This window comes from Lolium rigidum, unplaced genomic scaffold (assembly GCF_022539505.1).
Source record: "Lolium rigidum isolate FL_2022 unplaced genomic scaffold, APGP_CSIRO_Lrig_0.1 contig_66803_1, whole genome shotgun sequence".
In the NCBI taxonomy this organism is placed as follows: domain Eukaryota; kingdom Viridiplantae; phylum Streptophyta; class Magnoliopsida; order Poales; family Poaceae; genus Lolium; species Lolium rigidum.
In genome coordinates this window covers 1-9,117 of record NW_025901308.1, presented here as the reverse complement: position 1 = coordinate 9,117, position 9,117 = coordinate 1, and positions in this window count along the sequence as shown.

Genomic DNA, 9,117 nt, shown 5'->3' with positions numbered 1-9,117 from the left:
ACATGATCTCAAAGGATACGGCACGTAGCTCGCGGTCATGGCGTGTGCTTTCCTGCTTTGATTAAAGTGAGGAGGCATCATAGTTTTGCAATTTTGGATACATCCGGTAATCAGCCAGTAAAACAAAGCACCGGAACTTTCGGTGTCCGGAAAAGTTGAAGCTGCTCCAGTTTTTTTTAATCTGTGGAGTTGCTCCAACTTTTGATAAAAAAATTAGAGTTAGTTCTGTAAAACAGAAAAAGTTGGAGTTGCTCCAATTTTTGATACAAATATTGGATCCGTGAAATATAAAAACGCAGAGCACGCCTCACCATGTCTGGAACGCACTACGTGATCACGTTAATCTTTAGCTAGAAGTCCATCTCGCCATGGCGCAGTATTTCCTGGCGGTGGAGTTGGCCTGGCCACGGCTATGACGGCGACGCTGAACCACCTCGCACTGTCGTGACGTTCCCAAACACCGGGTAATTAGAAATCTTGAACCAGTTTTTAGACCTATATTTGGATACTAGTAGAATTATGAATCCATTACGTTAAAGAGAATAGACGGAATTGAAAAGTTAACTGCAAGTTGCTCTAGCTTTTGGTACACAAACATAAAAACACGAAGCAGCCTTAATTTACATCCGACTGCTAGTGATAAATGACCGAAACGTTACACACGCGTTATCTCTCTCCTCCCTCCTCCCGCTCTCCTCCCCCGTGCGCGCAGAATCTTTTTCGATTTGACTTCACCGCAACATGATTTACATTTGTAGCCACATGATCATGACCTCCGGCGAACAAGTCGACGTACCTTCCACTGGAGTCGAACTTCTCCGATTTGTTCTCGCGGCCACGCAAATCGAGTTGTAGCTCGCTGCCGCCAGGAGCTTGCTGTCGCCGCCACTACGTCTCACTCCGCCTCACCCAGGATAAAGTTGGTTGAGGCGGCCACAACAAGCTTTTGGCGGCGACAAGAAGCGACAACTTGATTTGCATGGCAGCAAAAACGAATTGGACAAGTTTGACTCTGGCTAAAGGTACGTTGATTCGTTTACCGAAGGCTAGTGGCAGCAGGCGTGAATCACGCAGCAGTGAAGTCAAATCGGGGGAGAGTCTGGGCGAGGAGGGGCAGAAAGATCAAACTTACGTAACGTTTTGGTCACTTGCTGGTGGCAGTAAGACATAAATAAACAGCCACTCCATGTTTTTCTGTTTCACAGAATCAACTCTATGTTTTTGTATCAAAAGGTGGAGCAACTTCATAGATAAAAAAAATTGGAGCTGCTCCAACTTTTCAGAAGCATGGAGCCAAGGGAGGAACACCGGAGCACTCCCCATGGAGTACTTGACGGCAAAGAGAGCAAGCATAGTTCAGTGCGGACGCAGCTTGCCTGTCCCTCGGCTTCCTCTCATCGGCGTTCCAGGGCATGTATCGAGCATCAGATGACCCTCCCTAGGATGTAAACAGATTAGATCGGATAGAGTATTTTTATTTCTATATTATTTATTATATTTTTGTAGAAAACTTATATTAGAGCGGATAATGACCGGATGCGAGTGTAAATGTGGATTATATAAGATTGTGAATATTGAGCGGATTTGGGGCAGACTTGGATCAAAAGCGGATAATTAAGCAAATATACACATAAAATTAGAAGGCTATTTTTTATGTAAAAAATATGAGGAGAAAATGTGTAACAGTAGATTATGGCCAAACATGCACATTAGTTCGTACAACAAATCAAGTTGCGTGCTAGTAGCAAAATAGTTTGAGCCAATGAATTAACCATATTGTCTAGATTAATGTGGTAACTTATTTTATCAGATTATCATTTCTGATGATCTCCGATAATCCGCAAAAGAATATGGGAATATTATTAATACCGTATGCGCTATCGTGTCCACTGGTTATCTTCTTAACCAATATTTACATTTGCATCAATATCCAACGAATTTCTAAAAGTGCGTACTATGTTCTTGAAAACGGATGTGAGTATAAATTTGGAGCGGAAATTATCCATACCATTAATACTCTACTCTCGGGACCGTGACATCCCAACAAAATCGAACGAATTTATTAGCCCATGCGATAGAACAGGTCTAGAAAAAAATACACACAAGGCTTAAAATTCAACGGGCCAAGTGGATTGTCAACCAGCCTGCAAGTGCAACCACCTGAGGGTGTCCCGCCTAAGTACAAATGTGCCTGCATGAGTTATGCGGGCTTACGCGGGCAGCTCACATAAGCTACACAACTTGCCGGCCGCAACGCCTGCATTGCCCGTGTAAGCTACAAGCAATAGGCAGAATAGCGGGCATCCCACAAAAGCTACGCAGCCTATAGGTAGATAAAGTGTTGTTCGACGCCGGTGCCTTGTCCTTGCAAGACCATGGCCTCGTTTCCAATCTCTGGAAGGCTGCTCCCTATATACATCACCATATTATCTACATCAATTAATCCTGTTGCATACCCAGCATAACGAGGGCACTACCGCAAGCGCGATTTTGAGCCGTAGGATCTTGATTGGAATCGATCCACGCCGGCTATTTTCATTGTTGGTATCAGTTTTTTTTTCACTCCAGGCTGCCTTTTTACCATCATTGTAACTGGCTCCATGCTAATGTAGCCCCATCCGTCAGTGTCATACCACAGCGATAGCTTTGCAACATTATTCACATTCTCCTCCGCTCACTTCATCTAGGACGGGCGGCCGCCTTCTGACTATGGCGTCTACTTTCTTCTCCAACCTGCCCAGATGTGGGAGGCCGCGGCCCAGCCTTCTCGATCCGTCGCCGGTGGCCAGGAAGAGAGAGAGAGGGGTCGACAAGGAAACAGAGGGTAGGACGGAGAGATTGAAAACCAGAGGGGGAGAAGGGAGGCCGGAGAGAGAGGAGGTTGGATGTAAAGAGAGAGGAGGCCGGAGAGAGGAGACGTCGCACTGCCCCAAAGTTTGGTAGGTTAGAAAATTCCGGCTCCCGTCGCCCCCCCCGGAAGCGGCCGGGGTGCCCCCAACCCTCCCCTCCAGCCGCCCCCCCCTTTTCCCCCGCCGCCGTCGCCGGCGTGAGCCGCCGGGAAAAGCCCGAGCGGTGCCGACGACGGTGGAATCTCTCTTCCCGCACGCGAGACGGTCCGACGGGGAGGCGCCCGATCTGGCGGCGGCGAAGTCCGGCGGGGTGGGCTGCGGCAGCAGCTCCTCCGGCCGTGTAGGGTGACCAGCCCGTTGGCTGTGACGGCGGCGCCTCGGGCGCGCCTCTGGTCCCCTTTTCCCGCGCGTCGGGCAGGTCCGTCGGGGCGGGCCTCGGCCGCACGGAGGCGCGGAGGTTCCTTGCCGGCGCGGTGCTTCTCCGTCTGGTAGCTGGTGGGGCGGCGACTGGCGCGTCGTGGCCGCCACTGGCTGTGTTGATCCGGCCGGATCTGGGCTTGAGGGCCTAGATCTGGGCCTAGCCAGTTGCCCTCTTCTGCCTGGGCGGGTGAAGTCATGCTCGGATTGGACCGACAGCGCTGGTTTGCGCGATCCGCCCGTTCGGGCTTGTCGGAACTCGGTTGAGCCTCCGGCGGTGGGGTGTCATTGGGGCGACGTCCCCACGTTCTGGAGTCGCTGGGGCGACGTCCTTGCTAGACATCTAGGACGGAGTCCTTGGGCTGGCTCAGTATTGCAGCTACTCCAGCGGCTGCGGTATGTTCTCCCTCCGACCAATTTGGTCGTGCTTGTGCAGGTGTGCTCTCGCGCTGGGATGGTGGACTTCGTGGTGCCGCCAATCTAGGATCTTGGACGTCTAGATCTAGGTCTAGCCGAAACCTCCGCCAGTCAGCACGTGTTTCCTGCGGATGAGTCGAGTTGGGGCTAGCTCATAGTGCGACTTAGGTTGGAGGCGCGGTAGTGATCTCCGCCTTGTTCGCTCTACGTCCTCGCGACGACGTCCGGAATTTCTATACAGGTTTAGACCTCGGCGAAAGTCGAGCATGGCTCTGGCCTGTGCCGGCGACGGCGTCACCTGCGGGTGTCGTTCCCTTGCTGAAGGCGTCCCGATATTGGCCCTCCTGTTCGAAATGATAGATTCCATCCCTCCACCCCAATCTGCTTCTCTTGGAGGCCTCGCTTCGTGTAAGCTTCTCTGGTAGTGCCTTGTGGAACACCGTGTGATCTCTCGATGATGTCGCAGCCCTCTCACAACGTCGGTCTGGCTGCTTTTACACGGTTTGCTGCGGTAGCTGATTTCCTTCCTAGCGCCTTGGGGGGCTTTGCTAGGTCGGCGTCTGGTCGTAGCTCTTGTCGGTGTGCCTATCCCAACGCCGGGGGATGATGTTGTGTGTTTGGTCTGGACTTAGCCTGAGCTCCATGGGTGGTGGTTCTCGGGTCTGGGTGAAAACTTTGCAGGTCCTTATCTGCCGACGACGATGATGCTCTCTTGCGCCATTCACCTTCTTGGAGGCGTCGCCGCAAGACCCTCCATCCTTTGGTTCCTCAAGCTCTGCCAGGTGGCCGGTCCGTCGCTGAGTTCCCCCTTAAGTTGCAGTCTTGGTGCGGTGGATGTTTGTTGGCGTGGATTCGGTCGCGATCGCTCCGGTGCAACAGAAGACAAGACTCCCTCTTCCTGGATCATATGGCGCTTCGGCTTGCTTTTATGTGTGTTATCTTTTGTTGCGGTTTGGGTTGTGCGTTTGGCGCGTATGTGTTGTAATCTTGCTGTAACTCCTGGCCGGTTGATGACTTCGTTAATTCAAAGCCGGGCTCACTTCAGAGCCTTCCGTTTAAGGCCTTGTTTGGTACTAGAGTTTTAGTGGGGATTAGTGGGGATAATTCGCTCCAAACTTTAAATCCCCACTTATCCCCAATGCATGTTTGGTACTAAAGTATGAGAGAGTTTAATCCCCACTTATCCCTACTTATCCCCACTTTTCCCCCAAATTTTAGTGTAATTTTTTCAATCCCCAATACTCTACCCCTACCTAGTGGATTGGGGATGGAGTTTTATGGGGATTAGGTGACAGCAATGATTCACCAATACTCTAGAGTATTATCCCCACTAATCTCCACTGAAACACTAGTACTCCCTCTCTCACAGTTTATAAGGCACGCGCGTACCCCTAGGTTACAAATTTAATCAAGTTAGCATTAGTTATATGTTATAAAAATTATAACATTAGAAAGTTCAGATGTTCTATTTTCTAATGATATAATTTTTGTATTGTATAATTTAAATTATATAGGTTAAATTTGCGACCTAGAGGTACGCGCGTGCCTTATAAACTGTGAAGGAGGGAGTACCAAACAAGGCCTAAAGGAGACCTCTGAGGGAGAGAGAAACGAGGTCGGAGAGAGGGGAGACAGGAGGGTGAGAGAAGGGAGGCCGGATCGCAGGGGGAGAGAAAGGAGATTCGAGCTGGGCAAAGGGGGGAGAAGATGGCGATGTGGTGGTGAGCAGGTCGCTCCCCGGCTCATCTGCCCTCCCGTGTCGTCCATGGGGGTGAACGCCCGCGCCTCCCTGTCCTTCTCCGTCGTTGGGGGACCGGAGCAGACGACATCCTCCCAGATCAAGGCATGGAGGCTCGGATCGCTGTCCCATCTCGCCTTCACCAAGGGCTCCTCCAAGACGTGGGCGACGCGCACTGGTGGGGCATCTCGGCCGAATCTGAGGAAGAAGGCTCCAATACTATTTAGTTTCAGAAGAGGACTTACACATGGAGGCCTCGGCAGAATTCCTTGATGGCATGTACCTGAAGGATCAGCAGCTACATCCGGCAACTCACCTGAAATCATTGTTATCGATTAGTTGATTGAGGCAAACCACATCATTGTTATCGGTTAGTTATATGGATATATTCTAACCACGTGGAAACATGTTGGACTTCTCCCTGTATTGCTGCTCTTCCTCTGCCGTCTCTGTGATTGAAATGTTCCTGTGTCTCTTTTGATTGTTGCATTCATGTATTGGTACAAACTAAGATGTGTGTATATTGTCATCCGACCATGGTAGGAAAATCTGTGGCATATACAATCCGAATTGGCAGACACTACAATCCGAATTGTTCGTTATTTTGTGTAATAATACATAAATGTTAACAACTTCTTGAGGCAATTTCATCAAGTGGTGTCAATTTACCATCTAGAAGTACTTTGTGTAGATTATTTCTCTATATGTATTATTAGTTTCATTTTGGGGATTCTTATGGTAGATTACTGTTCTTCTTTTCACAGAAAACTGCTACAGTACCTTGGTGATTAGTACACATGCAGGACTATGTTGCTTTCTTTGGTTCTAACAAAGGAGCAAGTAAGGAATAGTCTTTTTATTTCAAAGATATACCATGTTTCTAACAAAAGATAAGGAGTACGGTACTTTAAATTTTTTTTTTGCGAAAGCTTTTATTTCAAAGATACATCTCTAAATGCTGCAGTTATGCAATTAGACCTCTTTTCCATGTTCATGATTTTGCATGAATTCCTATCAAAATCTGTGATGTCGTATTTCTTTTGAGTGTTTAGTTTGATTAGCTCCATAAATATTTTGTTTTATTTTCAGATATGGAGTGTCTGCCTATGGCCTATGAGAACATTTGCAAATAGTAACATGTTGGACTTCTCCCTAAATTGTATGAATACATGTGCTAAACTAGACCCTTTTGTGCTATTTTTTGGATCAGTTATTTAGTTTTGTGCAAACAATGAGGTCGTCAAATACATCAAATGAATAACCAGAGCAGTGTAACTTAGGAAATGTTGCATTTTTCTAAAGCATGCTCGGTTGTACAGCTACGACATATAACTAAGATTTAACCTCCTGTGATCGATTGAAGCAAAGGATCGAGTAACATCAGAATGAATTATTTGATTTACAGATACACATGTTTTGTTCCCAGTTTTCTGCAATAATAGTATTGTAACTGATAACATGATTTAGATTTTATCAGGGAAAAACATGCTCAAGGATTTTTATAGTATCACTATTTTAAGTTGTTTGTCATCCAAAAAAACAAACTAAAGAAATTTATTAATTTTCAGTTTCTCGGTAATTGAATGAACTAGCAACTTTATAAGCTTTTCTATTCATATTTCTGGCTACTGCTTCATGGATGACGCCTGTAAGCAAATTTATATTGTTATTGTGTGAAATATCAAATCATGACTATAGTTTTTGGACAATCAATACATTGTATTACGTGTTCTCCCTTTAGTTTTGATAGAAGTTACTGCTGCTTCAGAATGATATATTAAAATTATATTTTTAAACGGTGTTCAATCTAGCTATAAGTAAAACACAATCACTGTGATGCTTCTTCCTTACTTTGTTTTTCTAGTGGCATGGATCCAATTAACACATTCTTTTATTTGGTTGGTGCATGCCAGTGGCCAAGGTACTTCGATCGCTTCCTTTGCCTTTCACAGGTTGCTATTGTGGGTATCCCCTCTGGCTGCGTCCGTTTCTTCCGTCGATGCGGCTTCAGCATGAACCACTTTTTTTTTTTTTGAAATGGGAGAAAATATCGCCCCAGCTTCTGCATCTAAAGGATACATAGACTATTCACACGAACAATACAAAAGATCAACCTCAAAGCCACCTCACTAGACCTATAGTGGGATGAAGGGGGTGACAATACACCAACTCACATCATCCAAAAACCAAATGCCTTCCCAAACCGCCCAATAGCAGGTGAGAAGCATATCCAGTCAAGCAGACTCTCCGCGCACGCCAACGCACACGCCACAAAAGTTGCTACCGCCGTCTTCCTCGACTCCATCTTCAAGAGAGATCATCGCATTAACCTTGCAAGACCTGTCATCAATGCCACCATGACGCCAGACGGCTCCACCGTCATGCACGCATACATCATCCCGCATCCGCCGTCGAAACAGCACCATGCCACCGAGACTCAACGCCAACAATGTGGTAGATGAATACCACTCCACCAACATCCACCATCATCCAGCAGCTGCTCCAAAAATGATACCCCAAGAGGTAGAACGACGCAGGGCGCACCGTCATCGTCCGATCCGGGAGACACAGATTTAGGGTTTCCCCCGGAGCAACACGAGTGTGTAGATGCAGGCTGCGAGAACGATGCCTCCAAGAAGGTTACGACGTGTAGCGCTGCCATCGCCCGCCAAGACCGGAGTCGGAGCACGGTTATCACCGGCAGCCGCACATCCCCACCTCGCCGAGCGTAGTGCCGAGGCAAGCAAGATGGCACCTCCTTGTGCCACCACCGCCGTCCCTCAGTTTTCGTATCCGCAGAGGACACCATCGCGCCGCCGCTGGCAGATCCAGGCCCGACAGCCTAGATCGAACCCGCAGCGAGCCGCCGTCGGCCCCCCACGCAGCCGCCGTCGAGCCACCCTTCCTCGCAGAAGTCGGATGAGCAGCCACCACCGCCCTTGCCTCCACCGGCCCGCGCCGCCCGGAGACGCGCATCCACCACCGTCGCCCGTCACGTCACCGCAGCAGGACACGCCCGTGCCGGCACTTCGTGGCCCCCGACGGACGCGCCACGCCCTGACCCGGAGGAGACATCCCGCGCCCCTCCACCCGAGCCAGAGGATGAGAGGACCTTGCCGCCGCCGACGCCGACCGGGCTTTGCCCGGCCGACCGTCAGGCAGTGGCAAGGGAGGAGGGGGAGGGAGGAGGAGGCCTGGCGGCGGCGTGATCTAGGGTTCCCCTGGTCACCGCAGGGGCGACGCATGGGGCGACGTAGGAGGAGTTTTGGGCGCAGGGGCGACACAGGAGGTTTTGAATGCATGAACCACTGTAATCCACTCTGGCTGCCTCCGTTTCCCCTGTTATTGCGGCTGAATGCATGAAGATGTTGTTGTATTTGTCGCCCATGATGGTCCGGTGTTAGACAAATATGTCAAGTGGAGAGTTTTTATTTGTGTGATTTGATACGTCCAAAACGTATCTACTTTCCCGAACACTTTTGTTATTGTTTTGCCTCTAATTTGTGTATTTTGGATGCAACTAACACGGACTAACGCTGTTTTCAGCAGAACTGTTCTGGTGTCTCGTTTTTTTGCAGAAATCCAACTTTCGGGAAAAACCTCGGGATTTTGACAGAAGGCCCTATTTTCCCAGAATACGACGGAGCCGAAGGACAAATCAAGTGGAGGCCCGAGGGCCCACACCATAAGGCGGCG